We start from the raw sequence: 17,933 nt of genomic DNA, 5'->3' as shown, positions 1-17,933 counted from the left end.
TAATGAAAATATTAGTCATTGTTCCAGTAGAAATTATTAGTTTCAAAAGTACTAACAAAATGAACATTCATTTCCAATTACAAAACATACCAGTGGATAGCAGATTAAAGTGATAAATAAAGATAATCTGCACCCTGTGACCATAAGTAAAGTCACTTGCTACTGCAGCACAAAATCTAAGTCCAAAGAGTAATCTTGATTGCCAGTCCTGGCACATGCTGGTGTGGAAACTACATTGTTAACACACAGATGAAAGATTTGCACATTACCTCGTTAAGGGAATATTACTTTCTGCTCCATCACAAATTCTAAGTTCCACAAGCAGTCTTGGAGTAAGTCATTATTAATCCGGTTGCAAATTAGCATGGAGACGACTTCGCAGACACACAGAAAAAGTTATAGGCCTAATTTTGCAGAGTGGGATTTCCTTATATGGATTAAGAACATTGTTGGGAGTTGCAATTTTCCTAAGGGAGATTTAAACTTAATGTCCTCATTTTTCTAACTTAAATTTTAAATGCCTCTCTAGTCAAAATATTGTCACACAAGGCAGATTTTATCCTATTTTGTCTATTACCTTCATTAAAACGAGCCACAGAAGGCTAATTTTGAGTCTTTCTACTTGAAAGTTTCAGGAGAATCCTGCCTTTTTAACTTTGATTCAGGCACCGAAGATATCAAGGTAAGTTCAATGCTGAGACATGGGCCACCAGTACCAATTGACAATATAATAAAATAGGTGAAAGTCCATTCCATTTGTCTCAATTTTCTTTTAATTATCAGCATGTAAAATCTGATACAGGAGGCTAAGTCAAATATAAATTAGCATTTTGTTGTAACTATATTATTTATTAAAATTACATACATTTTTACATTGTTCTTACTTTTTGACATAAGTCCCCATCCTATAAATACGTTTCTGCCACCAGGTATAAAATTTCTTCATCCCATTACGCGTGTGAAGCCAATTGCACACAAACAGTTTCATCTCCTTGGTTGTGAAGCGCTCTCCACTAAGAGTGCCCTTCAGCGGCTTAAACATGTGGAAGCAGCACGTTAGTGAGCCTGAATTATAGGCAGGATAGTCCATTGCATTTTTGCGCATGTCTGCTGGGTTAGTCATGCAGTGTGGGATCTGGTATCGTGAATGAGCAGTACAGATCTGATTGGGATATAGACCTTTTTGATCTGTAGGCAATGCAAACCTGGCAAAAAAGATTGCAGTAGTAGCTGCAGAAATGGTCTGACATTCCTTGAGGAAAACGACCAGCAGTACTCTGTAGTCCCAGAAGCCTGGGACCAAGATGTTGCCTGCAGACAACCACGTCTGGGCATTCACAGGTGGCCTCCGCCACTCCATACTGACCCTCTTTGACGTGGGAGTGTAATGGTGGACCGAGGTCTTATTACAAGTGACGATTCGTCTCAAAAAACTCACTTTGCGCTCCGTGTCTTGTCAGAAGTTCGCGAGAAATTGCAAGCCGTGCAGCCTTTTGCTCTTCATTCAACAGCCTCAGGACCCAACGAGCTGACACCTTTCGGAATCCCAAGTTCTTCCGGATGATTGTCAGAACACTCCCATGGCTGATCTGAAGTACAGTTCGCGTATCAACTTCCATAAGCTCTCGAATAGCTGCGATGTTCTGCACTGTGATCATGTTGTGACCTGTTTTCATCTCTCTCACGTCCGTTCTTGTACTCATTACACCAGTTCACCTGGACCCATGAAAGGAATCTGTCCCAGAACGTTGCGTAACCGACGACGAATTTCAGCTGCTTTGAATTTTTCCCCTTGAGAAATTTGATGATTATGCTTAGCGCAGCATGCGGGTGTGCCTCTCTCTCACCGTGAGAGCGACTGAATACAGCATGGACAAGACATCTTGAGCTATGACGCCTCTCCCAGAGACCCTTGCTTGAATGCTCTAACGGCCTCGAACCGCGTGCACCAAACCGGTACCAAAATCAAAAAGGCTTACCTATGTAATTCCAATTTGGGACTTACTGCATACCCATAATCGACAAGACGGCACGGGCAATTTCTGATTGGCTGGAGCTTCCCGCGCCTGACAACACAGATTGGAAATACGATGCATGCAGATGAATGTTATATGGAGTAACAAATTTGTGCCTACTGCAGCCTTAGAAGGTGCAGTATGTATGTATTCTTATTGAGGAGTTAGCTGCGATTGATTGTGTGTGTGTTCACTTAACTGCAAATACTCTTAACGTGGTGCATAATATTAAGTGAAATTAATTCGGATGCTATTAGATTCCGCATAAAGCTGCAGTTCCATGGCGGTGATCCTCATCAAAAGTCACGTAAAAACAATTGGCTTCCTTGCCTCCTTCCTTTCCAATCTACTTATGACGTACATAGTGAAGATGAAAGATGATACATTTGCCAACTGCAGAGCTATCTTATTGTGACCACATGCACTTTCAGATATAACTTGCTTTCTAAAGAGTTGTCTATACTTACTTTACCTAAGTATGTATTTGATGTATTAATGCAACGTGATAATTGTCTGTCTGCTCCATCTGCTATGAAGAACACTGTATCTGCTATAATTTCTCAGCCACACTGGATAAATTCAAATCATGAGCCACCACAGTTTAGAAATCAGGAACTGAGCAAGTTTTCCATGCGATGTGGTTCACACGACTGTGAGCTTGCATTTGGGACATGCTGGGTTCGAATCCCACCGTCGGCAGCCCTGAGGATGGTTTTCCTTGCAGAAACACTCAATAGGGAAACACCCTTTCACGTGGGGTTGACATCAAGAGGGAAAACTGGGTTAAGTCCACACCAAGTGCTGAAATGTCGTACAGCATTTAGTGCCGGGAGTGTCCGAGGACATGTTCGGCTCGCCAGATGGTCTTTTGATTTGACTCCCGTAGGCGACCTGAGCGTCGTGATGAGAATGAAATGATGAGGAAGACGACACATACACCCAGCCCCCGTGCGAGCGAAATTAACCAACCATGGTTAAAATTCCCGACCCTACCGGGAATCGAATCCGGGACCCCTGTGACCAAAAGCCAGCACGCTAACCGTTTAGCCATGGAGACGGACCACACAAAGTGCTGACTCCAATACATTAGGATAAAGGCTAGGAAGAAGATTACTATGACCACTTTAGTCCTGCCAACACTAAGAAAATCAGTATTGTTTTCACAACATATTTTCCATATGGAACACGTCCACATGGCCTCATCATTTCAAGCATGAAGTACAAGTACTTCTGGAGAATCACAGTGTCCTGTATGTGCTTGTTGCTTTGCCTTCTTACTGTTGATGGAGAATTGTTGCAAAGAGCAGTGATAAAATGTTCCAAGTTGTCCTGAATTCTCTGTAAGCCCGCTTGAGTTTGTTTCATCTGCTTTACACATTGCAGTCAGTTTTCGGCAGACATGCGGTGGAAATCATTGTCATTCTTTCCATTTCCTTTGCTTTGAATGTGGTGGTGTTAAAAACATGCTTGATAGGGTTCAGTTTGGTGTGGTAAGGGGGTTAATTAATGTTGTGCACATTCTACTTTGCCATTTTGATTGTTTTTAAAATCTCCTACTCCATCAAAAACTGCTTAGGTTCATGAGGTCAGCTTTTAATATTATTGTTATTGGCTTCACGTCCCACTAACTACTTTTACGGTTTTCGGAGACGCCGAGGTGCCGGAAATTAGTCCCGTTGAAGTCCTTTTACGTGCCAGTAAATCTACCGACACAAGGCTGACGTATTTCAGCAACTTCAAATACCACCCGACTGGGCCAGAATCGAACCTGCCAAGTTGGAGTCAGAAGGCCACCGCCTCAACCGTCTGAGCCAATCATCCCTGCAGGTCAGCTTTTAGCATGTTCTGTTTGTAACGAAGGCCTCGATAATGAAGCTATGATTGTAAGTTCGCTTTGCTCCAGCGCAGGCTGGAGGCAGGGTTGCCAAAAATCAGGTTTGTTTTACTTTGTTTAAACAGAGTTTAATTTCACATATTTAAGTTATGTAAACCAGTTGTAGCTTCTCACAAGGGAGTAACAGGTAAGATAGGTCGGAACCTATCCTAAATTTTTTCTACACAATCGTTGTACTGTAAGAGGACAGCGTGCGGAGAATTGGCCTCCAGATTTAACTGCAAGACTCCGAAATTTTACCTGCAATTTGGTGCGCAAGCATGACGGATGGCGCCGCTGGACATCCCTGAGCCAGTTCGCAGTTTTGTGGTGGGGAGTATGTGCATGCAGTCTCTCGAACCGCTCTGAAACTGTGTTGCTTCACTCACTTGTTAGTCATTCACACAAGTATGGCTGAAATTACTGGTCTAAATTGTACGATTATACAAGTTTTTTCTGTACACCAGGCACAACGAATTAGAACTTCATTGTCACACTGTTCATCACACGTTTGTTTCTTCTCCAAACCATATTTAGCAGGCACTACGAACTCGGGGTATTGCTCTCTTGTAGTGATGAGCAATGCTCTCGTTTGAGAACCTCGAGACCGATTTTCTTGTGCTGCGATCTGTACGACGTCCCAGTAACTACGAGTTTAAGCTTAATAGTAGTGATGGGCAGGCTGAGACGAGGTCTCGAGATTTCTCGGGATTTCTCGAGACTAGCGCAGGCATTATTTCTCGCGAGAAATTTCGAGAGCTTTGTCCCAACAATGTGCGGCGAGCAGCGTGTCGTAGTCCTGCAGGTGGTCGGAGCTGAATGTTGTTTGTTCCGAATATGCGAATAGCCAACCACGGGCCTTCTCATTTTCGTAAATACGTGTCAACAAGCGACTAGGGCGTTCATTTATACCGAGGTATATTTTGACGCAGTATAACATAATTATAAAGGATATGCACTGGTAGGTACACGAATGAGTGGTTTAAGTACAGAACCTGACGGCTACTGCAGGTACACGTAACTGGATACTAGAGGCGTGCATTATTCGAACTCGAGACGAGGCAAGATGAGCCTTGCTGCATATGTAACCACCATTACGCACGAGTGGAATGTGCAATCTAAATTGCTGTAGAGTATTCGCGTCATAATTGGGTAGGTACTTCAATATATGACGGTGCAATGTGAACTGTGTCGAATTGTACGCGACAAATTGAAGACCATGTCCGGAGCGCAACGAAAGTCGTGGATGTCGGTTATTTTTAAGAGATGTCACATAGCACAACCCACTGTGTTGCTTATTCAAAAGAAGCAAAATACATCGGCAGAAATACTTCTGGGATGATCCGGCACTTGCAAACGCATAATATCAATGAAGAGGAATCGTCCCAGAACACCTCCGGCCCGGTCTGAATCACAAGAAACTACCTTGCCGACAACGATTGTGAGGCATCCAGGTAGGATTACATCCTAATAACAATTATTAAGAAATTATATGGGTTATTCAGCTAAGAAGTCCACCTGACATAACTCGTGAACAGTCTAACATACTGGCATTCTGTATTCACTTTCGTTACCGGTAATGGTAAGGAGCTCAGTTCAACATGCAGTGCTTTCATAGGATTTTGACAACATTTATCGTCACACACGTTTCCATGTGAGAACTGCTGATGATAACTATCAAGCTTACAATCGTAGTTACTGGTACGTCGCACAGCTTGCGCTACAGGAGGATCGGTCTCGGGATTCTCGCGAGAGTCTCGAGATCTGCAACGTCAGTCTCGAGCGAGAGCGTTGCCTATCACTACTTAATAGTACAGTATCTCATCAGCAGTTCTCATACGGAAACACGTGTGCCGGTAAATTTTGTCAAAAGCATAGGAAAGTATTGCATGTTGTGAACTATAAGCCACTTTAATATCATTAACGAAAGTGAAAACAATGTCTGTATCATAAACTGTTCAAGACTTATTTGAGGTGGACATCTCAGATGAATAACCCTGTGTAATTTGTGAATAACTGTAGATAGGATGTACACCTATCTGGATACTAGAGGCGTGCATTATTCGAACTTGCGACGGGGAAAGATGTGTTTTGCTGCATATGCATCCACCATTGCATATGAGTGAACCGTGTCATCTAAAATATCCGAGTTTACTCCAGTTCTTTCGACATCGATGATGGGCAATGCTCTCTAAACCGATTCTCCTGTGCTGCGAGCTGTGCGACGTCCCACTATCTACGAGTGTAAGTTTGATTGTACTGTATATCATTAGCAGTTCCCATACGTATTCTTCAAAATTCTTCGTCACAAAAAAAGTCTGTAGACACGAGCAGTGAATATATGATAATGAGTGTGGGGTCTGGTAACGATGCATACGTGTCTATCGAATGAATTGGAGCAAACTCAGGCATTTCAGATTACACGTTTCACTCATGTGTATGGAAACGTGTGCCGATACATTTTTTCAAAAGTCTAGAAAAGCACTGCATGTGTTGAATACGAGCTCTTTAATACCATTAACGAAAGTGAAAACAATGCCAGTATCTTAAACGGTTCACGAGTTATTTTAGGCAGACATCTTAACTGAATAACCCTTATAATTTTTGAATAACTGTGGACACGATGTATTTCTACCTGGATACCTCGCAGTTGTCGACAGGGTAGCTTCTTGTGGTGCAGACCGGGCTGGAGGTGTTCTCTGACGATTCTCCTTCACTGATAATGTGTTTTTAAATGCCGGATCATTCGCGAAGTATTTCTGCCAACGTGTTTTACTTTTGGAAAAACAACACAGGGGGCTATGCTATGTGGCATCTCTTAAAAATAACCTATTTCCACGACTTACGTTGCGTTTCGGACATCGTCTTAAAGTTGTCGCATACAACTAGACACAGTTACACTTTGCACCGTCATATACGGAAGTACCTAATTATGACGCGAATACTCTATAACATTGTAAGGATGTATTTCCTTCGTTACCAAAATATCAGCAAATACAAGCAGTGTTCATATGATACTGAATGTGAGGTCTGATAACGATGTATACCTACCTATCGAAAGAAATGGAGAAAACTCAGGCATTTTAGAGTACACGTTCCACTCATGCGTAATGGTGGTTGCATATGCAGCAAGGCGCATCTTGCGCCGTCTCGAGTTCGTATAATGCACGACTCTAATATCCAGGTAGGTGTACTCACAGTAGCCGTCATTTTCTCTTCTTAGCCTACTCATTCCTGTATTTGCCGTTGCATACAATGTCTGAATTCGTATCTTTTATAATTGTTATACTGCGTTAAAATAGACCTCTGTAGAAATAGACGCCCTAGTAATTTGTTGACACGTATTTAAGGAATGGAGAAGGCCCTTGGTTGGCTATTCGCATACTCGGCACAAACAACATTCAGCTCCGTCTAACTGTATGCCTACTCCTTCTTGTTGGGCTTAGTTGAACTCTGTACCCAGTAACCACACCTTTTTGTATTGCATTTGTTTGTGTTGATATACTATCCGTAGGTTGGCAATCTGGAGAGGTGAGAGACTTGGAAGTTGGGTTTAGAGGCTAAGGGTGAAGCAGGGAAGTATGTTTGTGCTGGTAAAGGATGATTAAATTATTATTCTAACCCGATAGGAGATCGTAAAAAACGTTTAGTTTCGCCTATATGTGATATCAGATGTGGACATGGAAGTTCTTCTATATTCGGTTATTTGAGGTTATTACTGTTGATTTTCATACGACGGTTAAATGAAAAGCCGGCGTATGCGTTGTATGTGTGATAATGTTAATATAATTAATGAAATTTGGGAGCAATTAAGTGATTGTGACCTATAATGCGATTTTACATTCATCTAGATAATTAGTATATTAACTAAAGGCTTTGTAGGGGTGTGAATGAGGCAAAGGATGCTTGTTGGTAGAGGAATGTTTTGATCTATTAGTGCTTGGTTAGAATAGCTACGACGTTAGAAAACTATGTGGTGAATGGTGCCTCTAGCTTGCTGACAGGAGCAGATATCTGTGTCACTGATATGAAACCGGTACTTATATTCGGGCGTAAGCGCAAGATTGAATCTTAAGCGGATTATTGTAGTAATATGTCTCCTAGAGTAAGTGCCCGTAGTGAACCAAGGGGCTCGTTGAAGCTCCGGTTGTAGTTGGTAATAAGATTTACCCTTCGTTTTTGCGGAATTTCTCCAGAGGGAAGCCCATTTTTGAAGTACGTTCTGTTTGTTAGTAAGGGAATGATCCGTGTGCGTAATGGCGAGTTGATAAGCAAGTCCTTTACCTGTGGTTGCTGCCTTTGCTAGATGTCCAACCTGAATATTACCGGGTATATTGCAATGACTAGTTATACAGATTAATATTATATCGTGCCGTTTTAAAGAGAGGATGTGTAACAACTTGCGGATGTTCCTTATATACCAACTGGTAGATTCCTGTGGGGTTTGGATACTTTGGAGGAAGGACACTTAATGAATCGGTACATATGATGGCATTGGGAATGTTATATTGCTTTATGCATAAAGGAGTTTGGCGAATAGTGAAGGTTTCAGCCTTATGAATGGAAGCATTTGTTGATAGAGTATATTGCTGTATGCTAAGCTGAGGGATGTAATATGCAGCTCCTGTACTCTCTGAAGTCTTGGATCCGTCAGTAAAGCAATTTGTATATTGTTCGTGCGGACTGAGAAATGCTTGTGAAGTTATATTAAACCAGATTGGGATTATTCTTCAAATTACCAGGAAGGTGTTCGAAAGTAGTAGTAATAATGGAAGGTTGATATGTAGTTATGGTGTGTTCGTAATGGTATGCCGGTAATGATCTTGTCTGTATGACATTGTTCCTTAAGGGGAAGATTACAACATATGCCTGTAGAAGCCCCGGTATGTTGCTGGTTTACAATTTATGAAGTTTTTGATACTTAAATGTTTCAGTTTGTTCAATATGGGATGATGGTTCAGAGATATATTTTTAAGTAAATATTTGGACGATAGATGTTCCCGTCGCATAGCCAAGGGTAGCTCTGCTGCTTCAACCAATAAGGCATTGGTGGGTGTTGTCCTTAAAACACCCAATATGATTCGAATTGAGGTGAATTGCAATGTGTCTAATCTTTTTAGGGTGGTCGTTGAAGCTGTATCGAAGAAGTGGCAGCCACAATCCATCCTTGCTCTGATTGTATGTTTATATAAAAGTGGTAACGTGGCCGGATCCGATCCCCATTTTCTACGAGTTAAGGACTTATGAATTTGAATGGTATTTTCTATTTTATACTTCAACTGGGTGAAGTGTGTCTTCCAATTTAATTTATTTTCAATGTAGACTCCCAAATATATGGTATAGGATTGAATGGCAATATGTTGGGTGGCATATGGTATTGCGGATTTGTCATATATTCGTTTTTGGGTGTATATAACCGCGGCGCTTTTAGAGTTCTTTATTTCTAATCCATGGTGTTGCATCCACATATGTATATGGGAGAGGGCTTGCGTGATAGATTGACGACATAGATCTACGCTATTTTGTGTGGCATATATGAGCATGTCGTCTGCAAATTGCAATACTCGTGCATAAGAAGTTACTACTTTTCCCAAATCACTTATATATAAAGTAAAAAAGTATGCCGCTTAGTATATCCCCCTGAGGAAGCCCAACATTGGCATTTCGTGCGTAAGAATTAAGTCGATAATGTTTCAGATTTAATGTGTGATTTATTAGAAGGTTTTTAGATATACGAATAAGGGATAGTGGGAAGTTTAACTTTTGTAATTTTTGGAGCAGAATATGAAGGTCAACATTATCGTATGCTCCTCTAATATTCAGAAAAACTGCTATAGTATCTTGTTTTCGGCACCGTGCTAAAAAGAGGTCCGTTAAAAAAATATTTAAGGTGTCAGTGGTACTTCTTCCTTTTATGAAGGCGAATTGACATTTCGGTAAATCATTATAATACTCTAGATGCCATATTAATCTGCGGAGAAGGATGCGTTGAAAGGTTTTGCGTAGACCTAACATTATACCTCTGTAATTTTGAGGATATAAGGGATCCGTGCCTGGTTTATGGATTGGAATAATGTCAAATTATTGCAGTCTGATGGTATTATTCCTTCGGTTAAAATCTTATTATACCGGTTAAGAATGATGGATTTAGCCTTAACTGGTAGGGAGCTGAGCATCTTGTAAGTTATAAAATATGGCCCAGGGGATGTAGTTTCTTTGAAGTGAGACTTCTAATTCCTGATATGTAATCGGATTCATCAAGGTTTGATATTTAGTAGAAGGGTGTGTATAGGTGAATATTAAATATTCTGGGTGAAGAAAATCGGGTTTAGATTGAGGTAGAATTGATATAATTGAGGAGGAGGTAGGGCGATAGCCTTGGGTGTGCACCTAGAGTTACTAAGGGAGCGAATTTTAGCCCATATGATCCTGCTGGATGTAGTACTATTTATACTCTCTACGAAGGTCTTCCATGCGGCTCGACGTTTATTGTTGAATATACACTGACTGACAGTGACAATGCAACACCAAGGAGGAGTGGTTCGAAAGGGATGAAAGTTGGGGAAAAAACAGAGACGGCACGGATGAATAATTGATGTTTATTTCAAACCGATATGCAGGTTACACAATGCGCACGGCATCGACTCAGTAGGATGTAGGACCACCGCGAGCGGCGATGCACGCAGAAACACGTCGAGGTACAGAGTCAATAAGAGTGCGGATGGTGTCCTGACGGATGGTTCTCCATTATCTGCCAACCATTTGCCACAGTTGGTCGTCCGTACGAGGCTGGGGCAGAGTTTGCAAACGGCGTCCAATGAGATCCCACACGTGTTCGATTGGTGAGAGATCCGGAGAGTACGCTGGCCACGGAAGCATCTGTACACCTCGTAGAGCCTGTTGGGAGATGCGAGCAGTGTGTGGGCGGGCATTACCCTGCTGAAACAGAGCATTGGGCAGCCCCTGAAGGTACGGGAGTGCCACCGGCCGCAGCACATGCTGCACGTAGCGGTGGGCATTTAACGTGCCTTGAATACGCACTAGAGGTGACGTGGAATCATACGCAATAGCGCCCCAAACCATGATGCCGCGTTGTCTAGCGGTAGGGCGCTCCACAGTTACTGCCGGATTTGACCTTTCTCCACGCCGACGCCACACTCGTCTGCGGTGACTATCACTGACAGAACAGAAGCGTGACTCATCGGAGAACACGACGTTCCGCCATTCCCTCATCCAAGTCGCTCTAGCCCGGCACCATGCCAGGCGTGCACGTCTATGCTGTGGAGTCAATGGTAGTCTTCTGAGCGGACGCCGGGAGTGCAGGCCTCCTTCAACCAATCGACGGGAAATTGTTCTGGTCGATATTGGAACAGCCAGGGTGCCTTGCACATGCTGAAGAATGGCGGTTGACGTGGCGTGCGGGGCTGCCACCGCTTGGTGGCGGATGCGCCGATCCTCGCGTGCTGACGTCACTCGGGCTGCGCCTGGACCCCTCGCACGTGCCACATGTCCCTGCGCCAACCATCTTCGCCACAGGCGCTGCACCGTGGACACATCCCTATGGGTATCGGCTGCGATTTGACGAAGCGACCAACCTGCCCTTCTCAGCCCGATCACCATACCCCTCGTAAAGTCGTCTGTCTGCTGGAAATGCGTCCGTTGACGGCGGCCTGGCATTCTTAGCTATACACGTGTCCTGTGGCACACGACAACACGTTCTACAATGACTGTCGGTTGAGAAATCACGGTACGAAGTGGGCCATTCGCCAACGCCGTGTCCATTTATCGTTCGCTACGTGCGCAGCACAGCGGCGCATTTGACATCATGAGCATACCTCAGTGACGTCAGTCTACCCTGCAATTGGCATAAAGTTCTGACCACTCCTTCTTGGTGTTACATTTGCTCTGTCAGTCAGTGTACATGTAACACAGATTCGTTTATATTGCATGTAGTTATTTAGCGTGAAATGTTTCCGAACATTTTTCAACAGACTTCTTCGTCGTCTAATCCAGACCTAACATTCATTATCCCACCAACGAATGGTGTACGTCGGATTATGTTTAGTTGGAGTTATGTAAATAATGGAATGATAGGTGTCAAGATACGATTTTATACATTGCAGGAGCGATTAATATTCCGCGGACGTCGATTTAAATGTATGGCTGAAATAATCCTGTATGAAGTGCGTAGAAAGATCGTTATCAAGATAATGCAAATTGCGTATAGGTATCTTAGGAGGCGTGGTACTGTAGAGAGGTTTGTGATTGGAACATGTAACGAGAATGGGGAAATGATCACTACCATGAAGATCCTGAATAGTTTGTCAAGTTAATTATTGTGCTATATCCGTGGTACATATAGTAAGATCCACCGCACTTGGAGTGTTTGAAGGGGCTGTTAAGCGTGTGGGTGGTCCATCATTAAAGATGGGGTGAGGTTGGCATTAAGAGAAGAGTTTAATATATGCGTTCCTTTGGAGCCATTGCTACTGCTTCCCCAGGTTATATGATGGGCATTGAAATCACCAAATGTAGTATTTTGATTCGCACCGGTAAATTGGGTAAAAAATGGAACCAATGTTGGTAGGGACCATGTATGTCGGAAGGACAGTAAAAGTTAGAAAGGTTAATATCTTGTATTTGTATGCGCTGGAAGTAAGTGCTTGATATAGCTTGTTCCGATTGTATAAGATTATAGGGTATGTGATTCTTAATTAGTGTTGCAATTCCGCCATATCCTGGCCCATCTAATCGTTCGATATTATATCCTTTAATGATAAATTTAAAAAATTAGGAAGCCATGTTTTTTGTAATGAGATAATATCAGGTTGGAATTCGTTAATGAGTAAGATTAGCTCATGCCGTTTGTTCACTACACTCCTACAGTTCCATTGCAGTATCTGCATACTTAGGGTCTAAGATGGGAATGATTTTATCGTGTATGAGCTTTAATAAGTATCTCCATTGGGAATTTGACCCATAAGTTCCATCAGACTGACATAGTCGTTGTGAATCTCTTTACGTACATCTTTAACGGGGGGTGTATGTGATGTGGAAGGGATTATTCCCTGATCATTTTCGCAAGCAATATTAGTAGGGACTGCCGGTGTTGTAGTATGGGTGGTCGGAGTTCGTGTAGCTGGCAGTTGTTCCATGGGAGGGGTTCGTATTATATTGAGATAGGACTCCCTATGATAGCCCGGACGCGGGGATGGGCGGTTCTCCCTGTGTACATATGTAGTGATTTTGCGTTTACGCGGATTGAAATTGCCAGGCCTGGTTACCAGGGTTTCATTTAAGGACGGAAAATGATTTGGTAGGATGGTCGGATTATAGGTGGATGGCTGCAGCCTATTTTTGCCTTCTTCAAAAGAAACGTTTTCAGTACACATGGTAGCCGTTTGTTGTTGATGTACAGCACATCGAGAGGACCCTACCTGGAGATTTTGATTACAGTGGAGGCATTTGACAAGCGTTTGTTGACAGTCTTTCCTGATGTGATTATTGCCACATCGGCCACAACGAGGCATTTTCGCTCGAAAATTAGGTGCTGTATTCCCGTAACGCTGACATTTTTTACAAATGCTAGGATTAAAGATGAAGACTTGAACATCCAAGATGACGCTAAACATATAATTCGTGGGAGAGTTTGAGTTTCAAATGTTATATTCACAGTTCCAGTCGGAACATACTCGAATGAGTCGGCGTTAGATTTCCTTCTATTAAGGCCCTGGACACTTATAACCGGCACCGGCGAATCTGCTGTATAAATTGGTTAATTTCATCTTCAGATAAAGCCAAATCTACTCCCCTTACTAGACCGACCCTGAATACATTGGAGGAAGTTATATAAGCTTTTAGGTTTTTCTCACTGAGAATGGGGTGTCGTATAAAATGATTAGCAGCGTCAGCTGTGAAAAAAGTTAACTGGATCCGATTTTTCCACTTTCTATGAATAGCTTTGATGCCCGGAATTTTCCGCTCATAAAAGAGCCTACCCAAGGTCAATTGGGTGTATGTTGCCCATATTTTTGTGGCATTTGCTTCGACGAACACAAGGAAGGGGCCCATATGATTGTCAGGGTATCGTGTCGCTGGTGGAATCTTACTCCTGGAAGTCTTTTGTGAATTATTATTCAATTCATCCCCAGGCGGTGGGTTTTCAGACTGCTGAGTAGGGGTGCTTGGTGTTTGTGTTGGGTTACGAAGGCTACCCACTTGTGAATCAATAGTCATATGCCCCATTGATTGAATTGAGAATAAGGGAATCGTCCATATCAGCTATACAATCAACCAATAAATCGTCACCCACTTGGAGGTTCGGATTACGGTTAGTTCCTCCTCCCCCACTGTCAAATGCCATTGTACATGAATTACATTAAATTCACTGCAGAACACAGAATATAGCACACGATATATAACACTAAGTCACTATGCTTCTAAGGTTGCAAGTTGCACACGCTATGAACATTTACACTCGTCTGCGTTGTAAACGACTGCACTCGGTGAGAGCTCGAACTCAACTGACTAACTGTATGCCTACGACATGGTGCTAGCCACAAAATGCGGGGAGAACGCTCTCGAGATCTCGATATTTCTCGCGAGAAATAGTGCCAGCGCTAGTCACGAGAAACCTCGAGACCTCGTCGCAGACTGCCCATAACTATTCTTTTGTATAATTCTTTGTAAACCATGAATATTTTATCATATCCGAAAATCGTGGAGGTGAAAACTGAAAATGTATGAAGGCCTGCAGTTAAAGGACTGTCTCTCTGTGGTGAACCTGAACTTTAAGATCATTACAAGAAGTTAGAATTTCTGTTATTCGGCAGTAAAAAGCTTTTCACTTCTGGAAGAATTTGTCTAACGGTTGAATTATGCCCATGGTACTTGGGGGAATCTGAAGCAGTTCTCATTTGTTGCTTGGAGCGACGTCTTCAAGAAATTGTAACACAGATAGATAGATAGATAGATATATAGATAGATAGATTAGATATTGAACATAACAGGTGAATTTGCCCCGATACTTGTTCACATGGACAACTGACATCAACAGAAAAGAAATACCGGATTCCCTGGGCATGCCATTAGGTTCATTGGATACGCCGGAAACGTGACACTCCCAAGGTAGAATTACCACGGCAGTCATCCTCGGTCTCTCATGCCACGCCCATCGTCTCCACTTAATATTAAGGCACAAAATAAAATGAACAATAAAGAATACTAAAATAAAGCAAGAAATAATATTGGTGACTACTGCTTCTGTCCGGCCGTGTCATCACCCCTGGTGAGAAGAAGGCCACCCTCCCGATGATGACACGACCGGCCCTATCCGTGGGGTCCTAAGGAAGACCCCAACAATCCTACCAGATGACAATGCGTTTCTCTCACCATTCCATTGCGGCCGACCACGTGAAACTGGAGCCGCTCTCGTCCCATATCCCACCTCTCACATTTCTCTCCTTTACTTGTTTGGAGTGGGCCCGTCCCACCCCGTCTTCTTACGGGTATGTCGTGCTCTCCCTTGCCCATCATTCCTTACTAGCTCCTACTATGCTTGAATAGTGAGAAAAAAGCTCTTGCCCTAATGTATACAACCAAGTACACCTAATAATAATAATAATAACAACAATAATAACAACAATAATAATAATAATAATAACAAAAATCTACCTACAAAACAACTAATCTAGCCCTACCTTGACCTTGCAATCACCACATGACTGTCACAACATATAGTTCTGCAAAAGAAGAAAACCGCTGACATTACATTACAACAGATTCAGCTCAAGCCCTTGTATACACAGTTGCGTACTTCGCAATCCTTGTTACTTAACTGGCTTACTATTTATTAAAAGTATACCAAATGACAACAATCGCATACTTTCATGCAATCATGCAAACGGTATATCGCAATCTGAATGCACATCGCTGTCACTCGGTCTTACTTCACCTCCAGGCACGAATTCTACATTCTTCACTACGTCACCGGCACTTACTGCTAAGCTCACCTAACAAACTCAACCACTGAATACTGTTAAACAAGACGCCATAAACATTGTAAACACCCGTTCCCATTCCCAAACACATACATCCTTATTTCCTCCAAGCTACACTCACCACCATGAATCTCCTTCTTCCATTTTTCTTAAACATGCCTTTTTAACCGCACATAAATACCTGTTCAATTCTCCTCCGTCTTCCCATTCCTTAATAATCACCTTATAATACTCCGCTCGTCCAACATTTCCCGACGTTTGGCACTCGATAGACTATTTCTGATCTTACTTATTTCTTCACAATTACCTAATAAGTGAAAATCGCTGTTCTCTGCCCCACAAAGTATACATACCGACTTCTCTCCACCTTTTAACCATCCCTTATTTTTATGAAGACGCAATAGCCACCAAACCAACCCTCTCCTGTTTAACCTCTCAACATTTCTAATATTTATCCCCGTTACTTCTTCTACTTTATTAAAAAACACTAAGAGAACTTCTTATTCTACTTTCAGCCAATGATTTCTGGCTATACAAATCTTTAATCCTCCTTGTCAGTACCTTCATCCCTCTAGCTTCTGTCTTCGTCTACACCTCTTCTCACATGTACCCCAAACCTATCATCTCCAAATATCCCTTAATTTTTTCTAGCCAACCGCCCTTATACATGCTCTTTCGTTGTTCATACGCGGCCTGTAATACCCTCCCCTCTTCCTGTCTCTTTAAATTCATCCAGTATCTAACTATTCTTTTCACAATCTCAGATTCCAAATCCTCCCCGCACAATAGTTCTGCCCCTGCATTAGCTGTGCACAGCGGCAGTTCCATCACCATCTTACCGAAGTTACTTATAATTCTTCTTAATTCACCTCTTTTCTCATCCAACCCCCATACTTCCGCGCCAGACAATACCCTACCGAAAATCACCGATCTTAACACTAACCTCAAAGTTTTATAACTGATACCCGGATATTTAACTAACAAGTTTTTGACTGAGGCTAGGGCTGCCAAACCTCTACTTTTCGCCCTACTAATCTAATCATTCCAAGTTCCTTTACTGTTAATAATGACTCCTAAATGTTCCAACTTCCTTACTTGTTCCAACCTTTCTGCCTGCAGGACCCATTTCCCGTCCTCCCATCTTCCTTTGTTTCCCTGGGCTACTAGAATTTTAGATTTATTCCCATTAATTCTCAGGTCCCATTTCTTCGCGAAATCCGACACTGCTTATTAAGCTTTCTGCATCCCTCCTGCAGTTTGAGTCATTAATATTACACCGTCCGCAAAAATCAATCCCGGAATCCCCAACCCTTTAATTACCGGCACGGCCCAATTTCTATCCCCATGCCCATCCAAGATATCGTTGATAAATAAAATATACAATATTGGCGATAATTTGCACCCTTGATTCAAGCCCACCTTGGACTCGAAGGGTCTGCTCAATCTATCGTCTCCCAATTGTACACAAAACCTGACAATCCTATATATTCTCTCCACTGCTCTCATCATCTTTTCCGAAACCCCCAACCTATCCAATTTCTCCAATAGAGCCTCTCTATTCACCTTATCGAACGCTTTTTCAAAATCAATTTTTGCCACATACACCTTACTTCTATACAGTCTCTTATACTTCTCTAAGTCTGTCCTTACTGTCATTATATTATTCACTGTTCTTTTCTTTTTTCTAAATCCTCCTTGGTAATCTGTCAGTATTTCATTCCTTTCGGCCCATTCACTTAACCTGTTCGCCAACACCCCCGTGTAAATTTTATTTAAGGAGTTTAACAGAGATATTCCTCTATAATTCTTCAAACTATTCATACTACCCTTTCCCTTATATATTAGACATACAATTCCTATTTCCCATTCCTTCGGGTACTTCCCCCCGTCATACATCTTATTGAATAGTTTAACTATGTCCTCCATCATTATCACATTTTTGCTAATTTCTTTCCATTACTTGTTATTGATCCCATTACATCCCCCGGCAGATTTCCCCCTGATTCTTCACTCGCAAGATTTCTTCCCTAGTAATTTCCTTGTCCA

General features: G+C 42.3%; 1 protein-coding gene across 2 annotated transcripts in view; it reads left to right on the top strand.

Moving 5' to 3' along the window:
- Positions 1-17,933, top strand: part of fal (falten) — a 641,611-nt gene that overhangs the window by 31,214 nt on the left and 592,464 nt on the right. The window contains exon 2 of one of the 2 annotated variants that reach the window (XM_067141684.2): positions 630-682. The exons of the other annotated variant lie outside the window; for it this stretch is intronic. The gene's annotated coding sequence lies outside the window, so the exon portion shown is untranslated. The remainder of the gene's footprint in view (positions 1-629; positions 683-17,933) is intronic. 2 annotated transcript variants of the gene reach the window in all.

This window comes from Anabrus simplex, chromosome 2 (assembly GCF_040414725.1).
Source record: "Anabrus simplex isolate iqAnaSimp1 chromosome 2, ASM4041472v1, whole genome shotgun sequence".
In the NCBI taxonomy this organism is placed as follows: domain Eukaryota; kingdom Metazoa; phylum Arthropoda; class Insecta; order Orthoptera; family Tettigoniidae; genus Anabrus; species Anabrus simplex.
Note: the sequence above shows the minus strand (reverse complement) of the source record. Positions and strands in the feature narration are given on the sequence as shown.